This window comes from Triticum dicoccoides, chromosome 4A, assembly GCF_002162155.2.
Source record: "Triticum dicoccoides isolate Atlit2015 ecotype Zavitan chromosome 4A, WEW_v2.0, whole genome shotgun sequence".
In the NCBI taxonomy this organism is placed as follows: domain Eukaryota; kingdom Viridiplantae; phylum Streptophyta; class Magnoliopsida; order Poales; family Poaceae; genus Triticum; species Triticum dicoccoides.
The window spans coordinates 64,753,048-64,775,733 of NC_041386.1; positions in this window are offsets into that span (position 1 = coordinate 64,753,048).

Sequence of the window (22,686 nt, forward strand, 5' to 3'; positions counted from 1 at the left end):
ACACAACCATGTTAGTAAAAGTTTTGTAATGTCTAGACTCAACTTCGGCCAAGGAGTTTGGAAGGGGGATTACTATGGGCAGTCAGCTCCGATACCAACTTATGATGCCCACGATTTGACCATACACTAATCATGCACGCAAATGTGTACGACCAAGATCAAGGACTCACGAGAAGATATCACAACACAACTCTAAACACAAATTAAAATAATACACGCTTTATATTACAAGCCAAGGGCCTCGAGGGCTTGAATACATAAGCTCAAATACACAAGAGTCAGTGGAAGCAATAATATCTGAGTACAGACATAAGTTAAACAAGTTTTGCCTTAAGAAGGCTAGCACAAAAGTAGCAACGAACGAAAAAGGCAATGCCTCCTGCCTGGGACCTCCTAACTACTCCTCGAAGCCGAACTCCACGTAGAAACATTCTCGAGATCCTCTGGCTCCTGGACTCCGTCATCTGGTTGCGACATCCGAGAAGAAAGGAAAAGGGGGAAAAGAGGGAGAAAAACAACCGTGAGTACTCATCCAAAGTACTCGCAAGCAAGGATCTACACTACATATGCATTGGTATCAAATGGAAAAGGGTAGTATATGTGGACTGAACTGCAGAATGCCAGAATAAAAGGGTGGTAGCCAGTCCTGTCGAAGACTACGCTTCTGGCAGCCTCCATCTTGCAGCATGTAGAAGAGAGTAGATGGTAAGTTCACCAAGTATCATCGCATAGCATAATCCTACCCGGAGATCCTCCCCCCGTCGCCCTATGAGAGAGCGATCACCGGGTTGTATCTGGCACTTGGAAGGGAGTATTTTATTAAGTATCCGGTTCTAGTTGTCATAAGGTCAAGGTACAACTCCGGGACGTCCTTTTACCGAGGGACACGGCTACTCGAATAGATGAACTTCCCAGCAGGGGTGCACCACATTTCCGAACACGCTCGATCCCCTTTGGCCGGACAAACTTTTCTGGGTCATGTCCGGCCTCGGAAGATCAACACGTCGCAGCTCCACCTAGGCACACCGGTCTAAATCCTATGGCGCAGGGGTCTAGGCCCATCGCCCATTGCACACCTACATGTTGCGTAAGCAGACGGTGAGCAGACCTAGAAACCTCCATTACAAAGGAAGTTATGTTACGCGGTCCAACCCGGCGCGCGCCACCCAGTCGCTGATGTCACGATGGCTTCGGCTGATACCACGACGTCGAGTGCCCATAACTGTTCCCGCGTAGTTGGTTAGTGCGTATAGGCCAGTGGCCAGACTCAGATCAAATACAAAGATCTCGTTACGCATGTTATTTTGAAGTAACCATGAACGCCAACTAGGGCCAGGCCCACCTCTCTCCTGGTTTGTCTCAACCTGCCCTATCGCTCCGCCACAATGTAACAGTCGGGGGCCGTCGGGAACCTAGGCCCACCACGACCTGGATGGAGCCACCCGTCCTTTCAGCCCCCACAAAGGAATCACTCGCGGGTACTCTATGAGCCGACCCGACTTTAGTCACCACGAGTATCATATATTATGTATAAGTATATACCTGTCATCACCTCCCGAGTGATCACGGCCCGATAGTATAGCTTGGCAGACAGACAAGAATGTAGGGCAACTGATGAATACTAGCATCCTATACTAAGCATTTAGGATTGCATGTAAAGGTAACAACAGTAGTAGCAAAGACAAGCTATGCATCAGGATAGGATTAACGGAAAGCAGTAACATGCTACACTACTCTAATGCAAGCAGTAGAGAAAAGATTAGGCGATATCTGGTGATCAAGGGAGGGCTTGCCTGGTTGCTCTGGCAAGGAGGGGTCATCTTCGATGTAGTCGAACACACGGACATCGGCAGCTGTCTCGGAGTCTACTGAAAAGGAGTAACGGAGGGGGAACACAATAAATAATAGAGAAATCAAATGTAACAGAAAGCAAGATGCGACAATACGTTGTGCTAGGGGTGACATATTGTAGGGATAAGCGATACCAACGAAGGGGGGAAACATCCGGGAAAGTATTCCCGGTGTTTCGCGTTTTCGGACAGATGAACCGGAGGGGGAAAGTTGTGTGTTCGCTATGCTAGGGATGTTTCACAGACGAACGGGTTGCGTATCCGGATTTATCTCGTCGTTCTGAGCAACTTTCATGTACAAAGTTTTTCCATCCGAGTTATGGTTTATTTTATATTAATTTTAACAGATTTAAATCATTTTTAGGATTTATCTAATTAATTTAATTCAGAATTATCCAGAACAGTGCATGCCGACATCAGCAGTCAACAGGGGTGTTGACTGGTCAAACTGACATGTGGGTCCCGTTCGTCATTGACTAGACTAACCAGTCATGATTAATTAGTTTAATTAGTTGTTTAGCTTAATTAATTTTTAATTCTTAACAAAACGTTCTAGGCTGGGCCCTCGTGTCATTGGCCCAAGGGGCATAGCAAGCGAACGAGCGTTGGGCACGGGCGCCCGACAGGGCGCCGCCGAGCAAGGCAAGCGGGGCTGCGTCGGGGCGCCGGCCAGGGCGGTGGTCGGCAGGGGTGGCCGCGGGATATAAGCGGTTCACCGCCGGCGAGGTCAGGCGGAGACGGGCTGACGAAGGCGGGTGGCGAGGCGGCCATGGCCGCGGCCTGAAGCAGCGAGGCTCGCGCGGGCGCTAGCTACAGGCGGGAGGTAGCAGGGGCGGCTGGCGCACGCGCGAACGGAGAGGCGCGCGCGAGCGCGTCCACGAGGCTGCAGGCGGGATGCGGTCGGGTGCTGCCTGGGGCATGGCCAGGGCGCAGCTGGCGCGTCGGCGGGCGTGAGAAGGCTCGTGGGGACGGAAAGGGAGCAGGGTGAGCGGGCGCGCCTGGGCCTGCGTGGCGCGCGCACGGAGGTACGAGCTTGCGTGGGGTCAACGACAGAGGCTGGCGCGGTCATCAATGACGGATCGCGGCAGGCGGCGCCGGGTGCGGTCAGGCGTGGTTGCAGGCGGACGGCGGGAGGCGCGGTGTGCAGCGGCGAGGCCAAGGGCGGCCGGAGGCGGCAGATGCGGGCGTGCGGGGCGCAGCCGACAGCGGGAAGCAGCTAGCAGCAGCGAGTAGGAGCGGCGGAGCAGCAGCATGCGCGGGCGGCGGCAGCAGCACACTAGCGCGGCGGGCGAACAGAAGGTTCGGGCATGTCAGTGATGGCGTCCAACGGGGACGGGAGCAGAGGAGAAGGGGGAAACGGAGGAGGGCTCACAGGGAGCTGTAGGGAGGTGGCAGTGGGCTTGAGGCGGCTTGGGGTGGTCGGAGTCCACGACAGCGAGGCATACGGCGTCGGGGACGAAGAAGTCGAGGGCGGCGGGGGCATCGAGCAGGCGGGGCTCCGTGAAGGAAGGCAAGGCGTGTCCAGCGACGACGACGAAGGCGATCCAGCGACGGGGTTGGCGCTGGAAACGATGCACGACGACAGAGGCGAAGGGATCGAGGTTGGTTGTCCGGATCCAAAACGTGGAGGGGAGTGGGGAACGAGGAGGAAGTGGGCGTCGTGTGAAGTGGAGGGGGGTTAGGGTTTCTGGGAAGTGGGGGTAGGTCTAGTGGGGGTGTTGGGCTGGCCTAGTGGGGTGGCCGACTGGGCCGGCTGGGTAGAGGCCCTGTGGGGGAAGCGGGGGTTCTTTTCCCCCTTTTTTGTAAGTTTTGTTTCCTGTTTTTGTCCTTGTCCTTTTCCTTTTTCTTTATTTTCTTTCTGTTTTAATTTAAGTTCCTCTATTATTTTAGTTTTATAAACTATGAAAGTAGTCCCTACTTTAGTGTTAAAAATAGGCTACTGCCACATAAGTTTGGGCAACCAAATAAAATAGTTTAATATTTCATTTAATATAAAATACATTCAACTAATTGTTTTTGGCTACTATTAAAACATTTTAGAGTATTTTACACTTTTATAAAAGTGTGGTTTTTCCACCAAAATTACTTATGTAGTATTTGGTTCACCCCGAATATTTTAGTTTTATTATTTGAAAAGTTTTATTGTTTGCTTTTGTTTTGAATTTGAAATTTGAATTGGGTTTCGAACTGATGCGAGTTTATCCACAATAACTGAGGTGACGTGGCATCATTCGCGGGGGATGACTGTAGCTTAATTATCCGGGCGTCACAGACTATGTCTCAATCATCCGGTTCTCAAACATCAGGCAGTGCGAGAAATTCAACGAAGGAGATCGAGTCTTGTGGGGAAAAGTGCGCAAACCTGTGCAGAGTGTACAAACTAATCATGATTAGTCGTGTCCTAGGTTATGGACATCTTGAGTATCTGGTACTTGAATTATTGTTTGATCTCATCACTTTATTTAATTAATTTGTTGGGTTATAATTATTATTTCGGGATTGAGTTGGGGTTACCTTCTCATTAATGATATAAATTTGGTAGTTAAATAAAAACTATTCCTTTTTTGTAGGAAAAAATTGGCTTTATGCAAAATATTAAACCTAGAGCCTCCACCAGCCATATATGCATGTAGTGATAGTTGTTATTTGTTCATTTCTCTATATTGTTATCTTGCCAGGATATTCCATCTGCTGACCTACACGGCTGCAACGTATCATGTTGCAGAATCTTCAGCCGAAGAGTAAGGTGCGATAGGTCGTTGTCATGCACTCAGTTTTGCCGTGGAGTTGGATGGACTTATTTATCTTCTATGCTTCCGCAATTATCTTATTTAGATGGCCTTCAGCCATATTATTGTAATAAGTACTCTTTTTGAGTCACTCGATGTAATAAGTGTGTGATTGAAACTCTGCTATAAATCCTCGAGTACTGTGTGTGTCAGCAATACCGATCCAAGGATGACACTTAAGCATAGAGACTATGGTCCATTGGGGTCGGGTCGCTACACTGGATAGCGGTCGATGTGTGGAGTAATAGTAGTAGATGCAGGCATGAGTCGGTCTACTAATCTTGGACGTGATGCGTATATAATGATCATTGCCTGGATATCGTCATGATTATTTGAAGTTCTATCAATTTCCCAACAGTAATTTGTTCACCCACCGTTTGCTATTTTTCTTGAGAGAAGCCACTAGTGAAACCTACGGCCCCCAGGTCTCTTCCTCATATTATTTGCCTTTGTGATCTATTTTATTTGCCTTTTATTTCCAGATCTATTAAAGCCAAAAATACTAAAATACCTTGCTGCAATTTATTTTATTTGGTGTTCGATCTATCAATCTACTACAATTTATTCACGTTCATTTGCCAATTTCTGGCACCGTTACCCGAAAGGGATTGACAGCCCCTTTAATACGTCGGGTTGCGAGTATTTGTTATTTGTGTGCAGGTGCCATTTACGTGTTGTTGCTTGGTTCTCCTATTGGTTCGATAACCTTGGTTTCATCACTGAGGGAAATACCTACCGTCGTTGTGCTGCATCATCCCTTACTCTTTGGGGAAATACCGACGTAGCTGCAAGCCACTATCAGGCACCTTACGATGGAACACAGCAAACTGAAGCTCACACCACATGATATGAGAGACATCAAGTGGTTTAGGATGTTGGAGACGCGCTTCCTCACAAATGAGCATCATGTCCACAAGATAGGAATGCACCTTGTCCTTGTCGCCTATGCAAGGAAAAAGAGAGTTGCGGAAGATCTGATGCATGATGTCAAGAAACGGGTTCAGCACAAAAGTCTCCTTGTCATTGGATAACTTCTTCTCAAGAAGGTAGGGTTGTAGCTTGTTCTAGGAAGCAGACTTGGGTTGGCATGTGGGCGGACACCAATGGGCACATCTAGCCCCTCATCACGAACATGCGACAGACCCATGAACTCCTTCCACTCAGCAGTCATCCATGTCATGGTCCGCTTCTCATCCGTGTGGAAGTGGATAGAAGCAAAGAACTGAGCCACAATCTCCGGGTTAAAGTCAAGGTGGAACGTGACGATCCCCTCAATGCCAAACCGCTCCACCAAATCGAGAGGCTCACCAAAATATGCCCGGTTCTTCTTCAGATGGTCCATGTTGATACGTCTCCAATGTATCTACAATTTTTTATTGTTCCATGCTATTATGTTATCTGTTTTGGATATTTTATATGCATTAATATGCAATTTTATATGATTTTTGGAACAAACCTATTAACCTAGAGCCCAGTGTCAGTTCCTGTTTTTTCCTTGTTTTAGAGTTTCACAGAAAAGGAATACCAAACAGAGTCCAAACGGAATAAAACTTTCGCGATGATTTTTCTTGGACCAGAAGACACCTAGGAGACTTCAAGTGCAAGTCATAAGAGCCATGAGGAGGACACAAGAGTGGAGGGCGCGCCCAGGGGGTAGGGCGCACCCCCGACCTTGTGGGCCCCTCGGTGACCCCTTGACCTAGATCTTCCTCCTATATATTCTCAAATACCCCAAAAACTTCTAGGGGAGCCACAAAACCACTTTTCTATTGCCGGAATATTCTGTACTTGTGAGATCCCATCTGGGGACCTTTTCCGGCGTCATGTCAGAGGGGAATTCGATCATGGAGGGCTTCTACATCAACACCATTGCCTCTCCGATGAAGCGTAAGTAGTTTACCACAGACCTACGGGTCCATAGCTAGTAGCTAGATGGCTTCTTCTCTCTGTTTGATTCTGAATACAATGTTCTCCTCGATGTTCTTGGAGATCTATTCGATGTAATACTCTTTTGTGGTGTGTTTGCCGAGATCGATGAATTGTGGATTTTTGATCAGCTTATCTATGAATATTATTTGAATCTCCTCTGAATTCTTATATGCATGATTTGATATCTTTGCAAGTATCTTCGAACTATCGATTTGGTTTGGCCAACAAGATTGGGTTTTCTTGCAATGGGAGAAGTGCTTAGCTTTGGGTTCAATCTTGCGGTGTCCTTTCGCAGTGATAGTAGGGGCAGCAAGGCACGTATTGTATCGTTGCCATCGAGGATAAGAAGGTGGGGTTTTCATCATATTGCTTGAGTTAATTCCTCTACATCATGTCATCTTGCTTAAGGTGTTACTCTATTCTTATGAACTTAATAGTAGTAGATGCAGGCAGGAGTCGGTCTACTTGTTTTGAATGTGATGCCTATATAGATGATCATACCTAGATATTCTCATAACTATGCTCAATTCTGTCAATTGCTCAACAGTAATTCGTTCACCCACTGTAAAATACTTATGCTCTTGAGAGAAGCCACTAGTGAAACCTATGGCCCCCGGGTCTAACTTCATCATATTAATCTTCCACTACTTAGTTATTTTCATTGCCTTTTATTTTACTTTGCATCTTTATCATAAAAGTACCAAAAATATTATCTTATCATATCTATCAGATCTCACTCTCGTAAGTGACCGTGTAGGGATTGACAACCCCTTATCGCATTGGTTGCGAGGATTTATTTGTTTTGTGCAGGTGCGAGGGACTAGCGCGCAGCCTCCTACTGGATTGATATCTTGGTTCTGAAAAACTGAGGGAAACACTTACGCTACTTCGCTGCATCACCCTTTCCTCTTCAAGGGAAAACCAACACAGTGCTCAAGAGGTAGCAGGAAACAACGCAACAAGCCACCGAATACCTGCACAAACAAACACCAACTTGCACCCAATGCGATAAAGGGGGTGTCAATCCCTTCACGGTTATTTGCAAAGTGAGATATGATATAGATGGATAAACGTCAAGTAATATTTTTCGTATTTTTGGTTTATGGAACGGAAAGTAGAAGATTGCAAAGAAAGTAAATAGGAAACTAAGATTGTAGATCGGGAACTTATATGATGGAAAATAGACCCGGGGGCCATAGGTTTCACTTGAGGCTTCTCTCAAGATAGAAATTATTACGGTGGGTGAAAAAATTACTGTCGACCAATTGATAAATAAGTGCAATGTTATGATGATATCTAAGGCAATGATCATAAATATAGGCATCACGTTTGTGTCAAGTAGACCAAAATGATTCTGCATCTACCACTATCCAGCATGCATGTAGAGTATTAAGTTCATAAGAATAGAGTAACGCCTTAAGCAAGATGACATGATGTAGAGGGATAAATTCATGCAATATGATAAAAAACACCATCTTGTTATCCTTGGTGGCAACAATACAATACATGCCTTGCTGCCCCTACTGTCACTGGGAAAGGACACCTCAAGATTGAACCCAAAGCTAAGCACTTCTCCCATTGCAAGAAAGATCAATCTAGTAGGCCAAACCAAACTGATATTTCGAAGAGACTTTCAAAGATAACCAATCATACATAAAATAATTCAAAGAAGATTCAAATATTATTCATAGATAAACTCGATCATAAACCCACAATTCATCGATCTCAACAAACACACCGCAAAAGAAGATTACATCGAATGGATCTCCACAAGAGAGGGGGAGAACTTTGTATTGAAATCCAAAAAGAGAGAAGAAGCCATCTAGCTAATAAGTATGGACCCGTAGGTCTGAGGTAAACTACTCACACTTCATCGGAAGGGCTATGGTGTTGATGTAGAAGCCCTCCGTGATCGATGCCCCCTCCAGCGGAGCTCCGGAACAGGCCCCAAGATGGGATCTCATGCATACATAAAGTTATGACGGTGGAATTAGGGTTTTGGCTCCGTATCTGATCGTTTGGGGGTACGTGGGTATATATAGGAGGAAGAAGTACGTCGGTGGAGCAATAGGGGGGCCACGAGGGTGGAGGGCACGCCTGGGGGGGTAGGCGCGCCCCCTACCTCGTGGCCTTCCTGTTGGTTGCTTGACGTAGGGTCCAAGTCTCCTGGATCTTGTCCGTTCCAAAAATCACGTTCCCGAAGGTTTTATTCCGTTTGGACTCCGTTTGATATTCCTTTTCTTCGAAACCCTAAAATAGGCAAAAAAACAGGAATTCTGGGCTGGGCCTCCGGTTAATAGGTTAGTCCCAAACATAATATAAAAGTGTATAATAAAGCCCAACAATGTCCAAAACAGTAGATAATATAACACAGAGCAATCAAAAATTATAGATACGTTGGAGACGTATCAAGCATCCCCAGGCTTAATTCCTGCTCGTCCTCGAGTAGGTAAATGATAAAAACAGAATTTTTGATGTGGAATGCTACTTGGCATAATTTCAATGTAATTCTTCTTAATTGTGGCATGAATATTCAGATCCGAAAGATTCAAGATAAAAGTTTAATATTGACATAGAAATAATAATATTTCAAGCATACTAACTAAGCAATTATGTCTTCTCAAAATAACATGGCCAAAGAAAGTTATCCCTACAAAATCATATAGTCTGGCTATGCTCTATCTTCACCACACAAAGTATTTAAATCATGCACAACCCCGATGACAAGCCAAGCAATTGTTTCATACTTTTGACATTCTCAAACTTTTTCAATCTTCACGCAATACATGAGCGTGAGCCATGGACATAGCACTATAGGTGGAATAGAATGGTGGTTGTGGAGAAGACAAAAAGGGAGAAGATAGTCTCACATCAACTAGGTGTATCAACGGGCTATGGAGATGCCCATCAATAGATATAAATGTGAGTGAGTAGGGATTGCCATGCAACGGATGCACTAGAGCTATAATTATATGAAAGCTAAAAAAGAAACTAAGTGGGTGTGCATCCAACTTGCTTGCTCACGAAGACCTAGGGCATTTTGAGGAAGCCCGTCATTGGAATATACAAGCCAAGTTCTATAATGAAAAATTCCTACTGGTATATGAAAGTGATAACATAGGATACTCTCTATCATGAAGATCATGGTGCTACTTTGAAGCACAAGTGTGGTAAAAGGATAGTTACATTGTCCCTTCTCTCTTTTTTCTCTCATATTTTTTTATTTGGGCCTTTTCTTTTTTATGGCCTCTTTTTTATTATTATTTTTCGTCCGAGTCTCAACAAGGCTAGATAAATTATTTATTACTAAATAGGAGTAAAAAGCAAGGAATAAAAATAAAATTGGGTTGCCTCCCAACAAGCGCTATCATTTAATGCCCCTAGCTAGGCATAAAAAGTAAGGATAGATATAGGTATTGCCATCTTTGGTAGGCAATCCATAAGTGTCTCTCATAATAGATTCATAAGGTAATTTAATTTTCTTTCTAGGAAAGTGTTCCATGCCTTTCCTTAACAAAAATTGGAATCTAATATTTCCTTCCTTCATATCAATAATTGCACCAATCGTTCTAATGAAAGGTCTACCAAGAATAATAGGACATGAAGGATTGCAATCTATGTCAAGAACGATAAATTCTACAGGCACATAATTCCTATTTGCAAGAATAAGAACATCATTAATTCTTCCCATAGGTTTCTTAATAGTGGAATCCACAAGGTGCAAGTTTAGAGATCAATCATCAAAATCATGGAACCGTAGCAAATCACATAAAGTCTTTGGAATCGTGGAAACACTAGCACCCAAATCACACAAAGCATAGCATTCATGATCTTTAATTTTAATTTTAATAGTTGGTTCCCACTCATCATAAAGTTTTCTAGGGATAGAAACTTCCAACTCAAGTTTTTCTTCATAAGATTGCATCAAAGCATCAACGATATGTTTGGTAAAAGCTTTATTTTGACTATAAGCGTGAGGAGAATTTAGCACGGATTGCAACAAGGAAATACAATCTATCAAAGAGCAATTGTCATAGTTAAATTACTTGAAATCCAAAATAGTGGGTTCATTAACATCTAGAGATTTGATCTCTTCAATCCCACTTTTATCAATTTTAGCATCAAGATCTAAAAACTCCGAAATCTTGGAACGCCTTCTAGGTGAAGGAGGATCATATTCAGTCCCATTATTATCAAGATTCATATTGCAAAATAAAGATTTAATAGGGGACACATCAATAACTTTTAGATCTTCATCTTTATTATCATGGAAACTACAATAACACGCTCTTATAAAGGAATCTTTCTTAGCACACATCCTAGCAGTTCTTTCTTTGCACTCATCAATGGAAATTCTCATGGCTTTGAGAGACTCATTGATATCATGATTAGGTGGAATAGATCTAAGTTTCAAAGAATCAACATCAAGAGAAATTCTATCAATGTTCCTAGCCAACTCTTCAATCAAAGCATTGAAATTCTTTTGAGAAGTAATAAATTCTTTAATATTAGATTCAAAATCAGAGGGCATCTTATTATAATTTACATAAGAATTGTTGTAGGAATTACCATAATTGTTAGAGGAATTACTAGGATAAGGCCTAGGATTAAAGTTTCCTCTATACGCGTTGTTACCGAAATTATTCCTACCAACAAAATTCACATCCATAGATTCATTATTATTCTCATTCAAAGTAGACAAAGGCATATCATTAGGATCAGAAGAAACACTCTTATTAGCAAATAATTTCATAAGTTCATCCATCTTTCCACTCAAAACATTAACTTCTTCTATCGCATGCACTTTTTTATTAGTAGATCTTTCAGTGTGCCATTGAGAATAATTAACCATAATATTATCTAGGAGTTTAGTAGATTCTCCTAAAGTTATTTCCATAAAAGTGCCTCCTGCGGCCGAATCTAAAAGATTTCTAGAAGCAAAATTCAATCCGGCATAAAAAATTTGTATAATCATCCACAAATTCAAACCATGTGTTGGGCAATTACGTATCATTAATTTCATCCTCTCCCAAGCTTGTGCAACATGTTCATGATCAAGTTTCTTAAAATTCATAATATAATTTCTAAGAGAGATGATCTTAGTGGGAGGAAAATACTTAGAGATAAAAGCATCTTTGCACTTGTTCCAAGAATCAATACTATTTTTAGGCAAAGACAAAAACCAAGCTTTAGCACAATCTCTAAGCGAAAAAGGAAATCGCTTCAATTTAACAATATCATTATCAACATCTTTCTTCTTTTGCATATCACACAAATCAATGAAGCTATTTAGATGGGTAGTGGCATCTTCACTAGGAAGGCCGGAAAACGGATCTTTCATGATAAGATTCAGCAAGGCAGCATTAATTTCACAATATTCAGCATCGGTAAGAGGAGAAATCGTAGTGCTAATGAAATCATTGTTATTGGTATTGGTGACAAGCAAGCAATCCAACACACAAGAAAACGAGGAAGCGGCAAAAAGAGGCAAATAGAGAAAGAGAGGGAGGATAGAGAGAGAGAGAGGGTAATAAAACGGCAAGGGTGAAGTGGGGATAGGAAAATGAGAGGCAAATGGCAAATAATGTAATGCGGGAGATAAGGGTTTGTGATGGGTACTTGGTATGTTTGACTTTTGCGTAGACCTCCCCAGCAACGGCGCCCGAAATCCTTCTTGCTACCTCTTGAGCACCGCGTTGGTTTTCCCTTGAAGAGGAAAGGGTGATGCAGCAAAGTAGCATAACTATTTCCATTAGTTTTTGAGAACCAAGGTATCAATCCAGTAGGAGGCTGCGCGCTAGTCCCTCGCACCTGCACAAACCAAATAAATCCTCGCCACCAACGCGATAAGGGGTTGTCAATCCCTACACGGTCATTTACGAGAGTGAGATCTGATAAGATAATATTTTTGGTATTTTCATGATAAAGATGCAAAGTAAAATAAAAGGCAATGAAAATAACTAAGTATTGGAAGATTAATATGATGAAGATAGACCCGGGGGCCATAGGTTTCACTAGTGGCTTCTCTCAAGAGCATAAGAATTTTACGGTGGGTGAACGAATTACTGTTGAGCAATTGACAGAATTGAGCATAGTTATGAGAATATCTAGGTATGATCATGTATATAGGCATCACATCCAAGACAAGTAGACCGACTCCTGCCTGCATCTACTACTATTACTCCACACATCGACAGCTATCCAGCATGCATCTAGAGTATTAAGTTCGTAAGAACAGAGTAACGCCTTAAGCAAGATGACATGATGTAGAGGGATAAATTCATGCAATATGATAAAAACCCCATCTTGTTATCCTTGATGGCAACAATACAATACATGCCTTGCTGCCCCTACTATCACTGGGAAAGGACACCGCAAAATTGAACCCAAAGCTAAGCACTTCTCCCATTGCAAGATAGATCAATCTAGTAGGCCAAACCAAACAGATAATTCAAAGAGACTTGCAAAGATAACCAATCATACATAAAAGAATTCAGAGAAGATTCAAATATTATTCATAGATAGACTTGATCATAAACCCACAATTCATCGGTCTCAACAAACACACCGCAAAAGAAGATTACATCGAATAGATCTCCACAAGAGAGGGGGGTGAGGGAGTCCTGGATTAGGGGGTCTCCGGATAGCCGGACTATATCCTTTGGCCGGACTATTGGACTATGAAGATACAAGATTGAAGACTTCATCTCGTGTCCGGATGGGACTTTACTTGGCGTAGAAGGCAAGCTAGGCAATACGGATATGTATATCTCCTCCTTTGTAACTGACCTTGTGTAACCCTAGCCCCCTCCGGTGTCTATATAAACCAGAGGGTTTTAGTTCGTAGGACAACAACAATCATACCATAGGCTAGCTTCTAGAGTTTAGCCTCTTCGATCTCGTGGTAGATCAACTCTTGTACTACTCATATTATCAAGAACAATCAAGCAGGACGTAGGGTTTTACCTCCATCAAGAGGGCCCGAACCTGGGTAAACATCGTGTCCCCTGCCTCCTATTACCATCCGCCTTAGACGCACAGTTCGGGACCCCCTACCCGAGATCCGCTGGTTTTGACACCGACATTGGTGCTTTCATTGAGAGTTCCACTGTGCCGTCACCGTAAGGAAGGATGCCTCGTCTCGTTGTTAAAAACAACATTACCACCGGGGGAGCCCTGGCTGTCGGACAAACTCTCCAGATAGGCAGTTTCATGATGACCGCCCGTTCGGCTGCTGCACCGACGATGACTTCTCGGTTCATCGAAAACAGCCTCCATGTCGGCTCGGAATTTTCCAAGAAGATGGATCCAATGGAGCTCTCATCCCTAAACGAGCTCTTGGTTCGCATCGCCGCCTTGGGAGTCGCTACGGACTATGATCGGATTGGGCTTAAACCTGATCAAAGGGAGATTAACTCTCCACCGATCACCCATCATATTGCGATGGTGGAGGAACAATGCGGCGATTCTTCCTCTATCTTGAGGACTAACTATGTCCGGATTCCTGAGCTGTCCGAGCCGGATACCAATTTACGGGAGGACATCACCCAAGCCCTGAACCTAGAGTCAGGCGGCTGGCCAGACTTATCAGGCAACATCCCGAAACCCAAACTTCCAAGATTGGAAACTCCTTGGCCCCTAGGTCTCAAATCGGGTAAGGGTTCGGACTCAAATCCACCCACCCACCCAAACATAAACGATCTTTCCCACATCAGGCAAGCGCCCCAGGAAACAGTACATCATTATTGGGCCAGATTCCTCCTTGTGATGAAAAAGGTTAAGGACTATCATGAGGAAGACACAGTCTCATTTTTCTGCAATAATTGCACGGACAAGGGAATCCTTAACGCCATAAGTCGCCGTGACATATCACGCTTCGCCAACTTGGCGTAGATAGTACGAAAGTACTGTGCGATGGAAAGTGCCTGGAAAACCGAAACGAAATTTTGGGATAATCTGGCTCCGAATATACAGCCAGTCCAAAGTAAAAGGGTGCACTATCATAAGACACCCGAGTTAATTACAAAGAAGCAAAAACCCTCTACAAGGCATGGAACCATATTGGAGGGATGGCTCAACGGACCCTGCAAAATTCAAAGTACAGCGGATACCATACCAACACACAACCTTAGAGCATGTTGGATACTCCGGCAGGTGGCCAAAAGCGGCGAGGATCTTCTCATCCCAGAAGCCACAGAGCACCATCCCGGGGATAACAATACGGTATTAACAGTCTTTGAGACCTTCGCATCAAATAACAGGCGCAAGCGAACACTCCGCAGCCTTGCCGAAATCTGCCACGTGGCAGAGATAAATCCATGGAGTGACACAGCTATTACCTTCAATGCCGGTGACGAACCTAAATTCCGAACAGCCCGAGGACCAGCTGCACTGGTCCTTAGTCCAATTGTGGACGGATTTCGACTCACCAAAGTACTCATGGACGGCGGCAGTGGATTAAACCTCATCTATGAGGAAACTCTTCAAAAAAATGGAAATAGACTAGAACCGCATTGAGCAAAGCAGCACAACCTTCAGAGGAATCGTCCCCAGTCGGGAAGCACGCTGTGCTGGGAAAATCACACTAGAGGTGGTATTCGGCACGCCGTAGAACTATAGGTCCGAAGAAATTACATTCCAAGTGGCCCCGTTCAGTAGTGGATACCACACCCTTTTAGGGCGGAAGGCATTCACGATCTTCCAAGCCATACCCCATTACGGGTACATGAAGCTCAAAATGCCCGGGCCCAACGGAATCATCACTCTCACTAGTGATTCGGACACAGCACTATGCGCCGAAAACAAAATAGCCGCATTGTCCCTCAAGGCATTATGCGAAGCCCTTTCGGCCGAGGAATTAACTGCGCTATGCTCCACAATGGATAGGGACGACATGATACTTGAAAAGAGATCCAAGTCTACCTCTTTTAAATCAGCGGATGAAATAGTCAAATTCCAAGTCCACCCAACGGACCCTACAAAAACAGCCTCCATCGGGGCACAGTTAAACCCTGCCGTGGACGCTGCACTACGAGAGTTCCTGCACGAGAATTGCGACATATTCGCCTGGCACCCCTCAGACATGCCAGGAATCCCATGCAGGCTGGCCGAGCACAGCCTTAATATTCTAAAGGGATTCAAGCCGGTCGAGCAGACTTTTCGGTGTTTCTCTGAAACTAAGAGACAAGCTATGGGAGAGGAACTAGCCAAGTTATTGGAGGCCGGATTCATCAGAGAAATAAAACACCCGGACTGGCTAGCAAACCTAGTGATGGTACCAAAGAAGGACAAATCCCGGCGCCTATGTGTCGATTTCAAGGACCTCAAGGCTTGCCCAAAGGATCCCTTCCCCCTCCCCCGCATCGATCAAATTATCGATGCTACCGTAGGACACGATTCATTGTGTTTCCTCGACGCATACTCCGGCTACCACCAAATCAATATGGCGGAGTCCAACCAAGCCGCAATGACATTTATCACACCATACGGCCCCTTCTATTTCACCACAATGCCTTTTGGGCTCAAAAACACCGGCGCAACATATCAGCGCATGATTCAGACATGTCTGGAGAAACAGATCGGCAAAACAGTAGATCTGAAAGTTGTGATGAAGTGCTTTATAAAGTGATTCACTATAGATCTTTGAATAAAAGACATGATTGCAATGATGTTACTATAAATTATATTAAAGTCAATTATGCTAATAATATGCAAAACCCTAAGCTTGGGGATGCTAATTTTGCTATGTCTACTATGTGTTGCAATGATGATGATTGGGGCGATTCTTCTTATGATCTTGAAAATTTGTTTAAGCCCCATGATGAATATGAGATTGATAATAATGTTCACAATAATATTGAAAGTTGGTTTGGCAGAGTGTCGAATTTAGGTCCCACATATTTGGAGAATATTCAATCTTACAAATTTTTTGATAAAAGTGGGTTCGAAGAGGTCATAACTTTATTTTATGATAATCCCACTATTTCGAAAGAGTGTCAACTTTGCATGCATATGGATCATGAAGAGAAAATTTTATGTGATAGCTATATTGTTGAATTTGATTATGATCCTACATGTAATTATTATGAGAGAGCAAAATATGGTTGTAGAAATTTTTAATGTTACTAAATTACCTCTCGTTATGTTGAGATTGCTATCGTTTCTTTCTTCTTCCTTGCATATGGTAGTTTTTGCTTGTCTTGATAATTTGTTTGATTATAAAATACCTATGCATAGGAAGTATGTTAGACTCAGATGTGTTTTTCACGTGCTATATGATGCTCTCTTTGTGCTTCAATTCTTGTCTTTCATGTGAGCATCATTGAAATTATCAATGCCTAGCTTAATGGCTTAAAAGAAAAGTGCTTGTTGGGAGACAACCCAATATTTTTCCTTGTTGTTTTGCAATAAATATTTCATCTAACCTCTGGTTAGATGTGGTTTTGTGTTTTAATTAGTGTTCGTGCCAAGTAAGACCTTTGGGATAGCTTGTGGTAATAGTTGATTTGATCTTGCTGAAAAAAAAGAAACTTTTGCACTCAGGAAAACAATTCTCATTTTTAGCAGGAGCATGATAAAATACTGATTCTTTTTGCAGAAGACTAATAGACAAATTTCCTAGGACTTTCTAATTTCTCAGGATTGTTGGAGTTACAGAAGTATTTGAAATATCCAGATAGCTACACACTGTTCTGTTTTTGACAGATTCTTGTGTTGTTTGCTTATTTTGATGAATCTATGGCTAGTATCGGGGGAGGGGTATGAACCATGGAAAAGATGGAATATAGTAGATATTACGCCAATATAAATAAAGAATGAGTTCACAACAGTACCAAAAGTGGTGATTTATTTTCTTATACTAATGGAGCTTACGAGATTTTCTGTTGAGTTTTGTGTTGTGAAGTTTTCAAGTTCTGGGTACGGATTTGATGGACTATGGAATAAGGAGTGGCAAGAGCCTAATCTTGGGGATGCCCAAGGCATCCCCTCTTTTGTCTTCGCCTATCATAAGTTTACTTGAGGCTATATTTTTATTCACCACATGATATGTGTTTTGCTTGGAGCGTCTTGTATGATTTGAGTCTTTGCTTTTTAATTTGCAAACACCATCCTTGCTGTACACACCTTTTGAGAGACACACACATGAATCATGATTTATTAGAATGCTCTATGTGCTTCACTTATATATCTTTTGAGCTAGGCAAAATTGCTCTAGTGCTTCACTTATATCTTTTTAGAGCAGGGCGGTGGTTTTATTTTATAAAAATTGATGAATTCTCGTACTTCACTTATATTATTTTGAGAGTCTTTAAAACAACATGGTAATTTTCTTTGGTTATAAAATTAGTCCTAATATCATAGGCATCTAAGAGGGATATAATAAAAACTTTCATATAAAGTGCATTGAATACTATGAGAAGTTTGATTCCTTATGATTGTTTCAGGATATGAAGATGGTGATATTACAGTCATGCTAGTAAGTAGTAGTGAATTTGAGGAATACTTGTGTTAAAGTTTGTCAGTCCCGTTGCATGCATGTATGGTGAACTGTTATGTGGTGAAATCGGAGCATGATTTATTCATTGATTGTGTTCCTTATGAGTGGCGGCCGGGGACGAGCGATGGTCTTTTCCTACCAATCTATCCCCTTAGGAGCATGCGCGTAGTACTTTGTTTCATGACTAATAGATTTTTGCAATAAATATGTGAGTTCTTTATGACTAATGTTGAGTCCATGGACTATACGCACTCTCACCTTTCCGCCATTGCTAGCCTCTCTAGTACCGCGCAACTTTCGCGGTACCATAAAGCCACCATATACCTTCGTCAAAACAGCCACCATACCTACCTATTATGGCATTTCCATAGCCATTCCGAGATATATTGCCATCAACTTTCCACCGTTCCGTTTAAAATGACACGCGTCATCATTGTCATATTGCTTTGCACGATTATGTAGTTGACATCATATTTGTGGCAAAGCCATTTTTATAGATGTCGCTCTTGATTCATATCTCGGTACACCGCCGAAGGCATTCATATAGAGTCATATTTTGTTCTAAGTATCAAGTTGTAATTTTTGAGTTGTAAGTAAATAAAAGTGTGATGATCTTCATTATTAGAGCATTGTCCCATGTGAGGAAAGGATGATGGAGACTATAATTCCCCCACAAGTCGGGATGAGACTCCAGACGAAAAAATAAAATAATAAAAGAGGGCAAAAAATGAGAGAAAGCCCAATAATAATGATAATAATAACGAGAGAAAAGAGAGAAGGGGCAATGCTACTGTCCTTTTACCACACTTGTGCTTCAAAGTAGCACCATGATCTTCATGACAGAGAGTCTCCTATGATATCACTTTCATATACTAGTGGGAACTATCATTATAGAACTTGGCTTGTATATTCCAATGACGGGCTTCCTCAAAATGCCCTAGGTCTTCGTGAGCAAACGAGTTGGATGCACACCCACTTTTCCACCGCCGCAACCTTCTGTACCTGTAAGATCCCATCTAGGGACCTTTTCTGGCGTCCCGTCGGAGGAGGATTCGATCACGGAGGGATTCTACATCAAACACAGGAGCCACCCACCTCCAGCGGTAGTACCGTGCCTTGCCACCATAGTACCGCAAACCCAAGAAAGTGTATGTTTTGACAAAAAGAAACAAGAAGGCCTTTGCAATACCAACTTCAAGCAAAAGGACACAGAAAAAGAAAACAACTAAACCAAGACACAAGGTCTAAAAGAAAGCAATGAGACAACGAGGACCAAACAATGAAACAAAACCTCTCAAGAAGAGAGGGTGGCGGCCAGAGCCACCTATGTTTGAGTAAAATGGTATGGCACCGTGAAGAATTATCCTTGGGCCCATGACCAAAACTCGTCTTTGAAGCAAAAGTACCATAAAAATGGCTAACGTGAAAGAGTTGATCTATTTATGCATAATGGGGGAGAGGAAGAGTTCATTGAGAGAACAACACTCCCCCTATGTCCATGCCTACACCTAAACAAGACATCAATATGAGTATGGTGGGGTGTGCAAAGGTTCAAGCCACATTGCTCAAATCAATGATATTTAGCTCATGCCTTAATTCGTGAAATCTTGCTTCATCCAAAGACTTTGTGAAAATATATGCAAGGTTATCATGAGTGCTGACATAGTTGATCTCAGTCTCCCCTCGCCTAATGTGATCCCAGATGAAGTGATACCAAATCTCAATATGCTTCGTCTTGAAGTGTTGCTCCGGGTTGAGAGAAATCTTGATGGAACTTTCATTGTCACACCAAAGAGGCACTTTGTCACAAATGACACCGTAATCCTTTAAAGTTTGCCTCATCCATAGAAGTTGATCATAACAACTACCGGCGGGCACATACTCGGCCTCGGTGGAGGAGAGAGACACACAACTTTGCATCTTAGAAGACTAACTCACCAAAGAGCAACCAAGAAATTGGCACCCTCCACAAGTTGACTTCCTATCCACTTTGTCTCTCGCCCAATCATAGTCCGAAAAGCCCACGAGTTTGAAGTTTGCTCCTCTAGGGTACCATAAGCCAAAGTTTGGGGTATGAGCCAAATATCGAAAGATTCGCTTGACTACCACATAGTGGCTTTCCTTAGGTGTGGCTTGAAACCGTGCACAAATTCCCACACTCAACATGATATCCAATCTAGATGCACAAAGGTAAAGCAAGGAGCCAATCATAGAACGGTATACCTTTGGATCCACCGCTTTACCATTGGGATCTATGTCAAGTTGGCATTTGACGGGCATTGGAGTGGAAGCCGGCTTGACATCACTTAGCTTGAATCTCTTGAGCATGTCTTGAGTGTATTTGGCTTGGTTGATGAAGGTTCCTTCTCTTCTTTGTTTGATTTCGAACCCGAGAAAGAACTTCAACTCTCCCATCATGGACATCTTGAACTTCGAGGTCATGATAGCGGCAAACTCCTCATTGAAAGCTTTGTTAGGAGAACCAAAGATAATATCATCAACATATAGTTGGCATACAAACAACTCCCCTTCTTAGTAAAAAGAGTGTGGTCGATTTTCCCAATTTCAAACCCACGATTTTGCAGCAACTCGGTAAGTTGCTCATACCACACACGTGGGGCTTATTTAAGGCCATAGAGTGCCTTATCGAGTTGGTACACATGATTGGGGAACTCGGGATCCTCAAACCCCAGGGGTTGTTTAACATACACCAACTCACTAATAGGACCATTAAGAAAAGCACTCTTGACATCCATTTGTTGCAACTTGAAGTTATGATAAGTAGCATAAGCAATCAACAAACAAATAGATTCAAGGCGAGCAACGGGATCAAAGGTTTCACCATATTCGATACCCTCGACTTGGGAGTAGCCTTGTGCTACCAAACGAGCCACTACAAAAAAAGACACATCCGTGACATTTTGGGCCGAACGAAATTTTTTTCTGTCATACATATGACACTTCTATGACGATAATTGTGACAAAACCCGGTATCATCATAGATGTGGTGGGCTCCTACTTCTATGACAAAAAATCATGACAGAAAATGGGCTTTTCGTTCTGGGCGGGCCGGAGACGCAGCCGCATGACATTCTTTGGGCCGTCCATGACGGAAAAAACCATGGTAGAAGCGAGGGGGAGGAAAATTTCGGGGAGTTCCCGGTTACGGTGGGAGGTCGGGGGCCGAGCGATGCGCGTTTCTCTCGTACACGTACGCGCGTGTGTGCTAGGCGTTGGCTCTAACTGAACCTGAGCGAGGCGTTGGGATCTAACTGAACCCGATCGATTGGATGAACAGTGAGCATTCCGGGGGGAGGGGTGGATGAACAGTGAGCGGTGGTGTTGCCTCTGGATGAACAGGACCCCATGCTGTGGAGGGCTGGATGAATAGTAGATGGTGGAGGGGTGCCTGTGGAGGGGTGGTTGAACAGTAGCCGGTGGAGTAGCGTGCGGTGGAGGCTGGATGAACAGGAGCCCGTGGAGGCTGGAGGAGGTCGACGGTAACCCGTGAAGGCTGGAGGAGGTCGACGGTAGCCCGTGGAGGCTGGAGGAGGTCAACGGTGGAGATGAATAGTATCCCGTGGAGTCCCGTTTTGCGGTACGCCAGACCCCTCCCGATCAACAGGACCCCCGTTTCAACCGTAGCACTCCAACACAAGTCCGTTTCCCCCGTTTTGCGGTATGCCAAACCCCTCCCGATCAACAGGACCCCCGTTTCAATCGTAGGAGGTCCATTTCCTCCGTTTTGCGGTATGCCAAACCCCTCCCGATGAACAGGATCCCGTTTCGAACGTGGCCGGTCGAACACAAGGCCGTTTCCTCCGTTTTGCGGTAAGCCAGGCCTTGTTTCCATCGACTGTTCCGTCCAACCCCTCCCGATGAACACGACCATGCATTCCGTTCCGACCCAGCCGGTTGGCTCCCACGTGTTCCGTTGCCTCCCGATGAACACGACGCATTCCGTTGCCTCCCCATGAACACGACCCATTCCGTTTCCTCCCCATGAACACGACGCATTCCATTGCCTGCCCATGAACACGACGACGACGCTGTTTCTCCGTTCCGACCCAGCCATGTACACGAGCCCTGGCCGTACGTATGCGCGAGTCGGCGTTCGAGACCCTGCCCGTATGTACGTATGTGGCCATATTTTCTTTCTTGCATCCTGGCCGCCGTACGTACATGTACATGCTATGTGCGCGCCTCTACTACGACATGTACGCGCCTCTACTACGACACGTGCGCGCCTCTACATCGACCAGTATATATGTTCGTACATGTTCGCGACCAGAATGACAACGCTACGTACGCTTCGACCAGGTGGGTCCCGACTGGTCAGGCACTTCCTTGCCAGCGAAGATGTAGCTGGTGGGTCCCAGCAGTCAGGGGGGTGAATCGTTTTGTTTTTTTGCCCGGATGCATTTCCTTGCGTGCAAAGGTGTAGCTGCTGGGTCCTAGCAGTGAGGGGGGAATCGTTTTTTTGCCCGGATGCACTTCCTTGTGTGCGAAGATATAGCTGGTGGGTCCCAGCAGTCAGGGGGCGAATCGTTTTTTTCGAACGCACTTCCTTGCGTGCGAAGATGTAGCTGGTGGGTCCCAATAGTCAGGGGGGCGAGTCTTT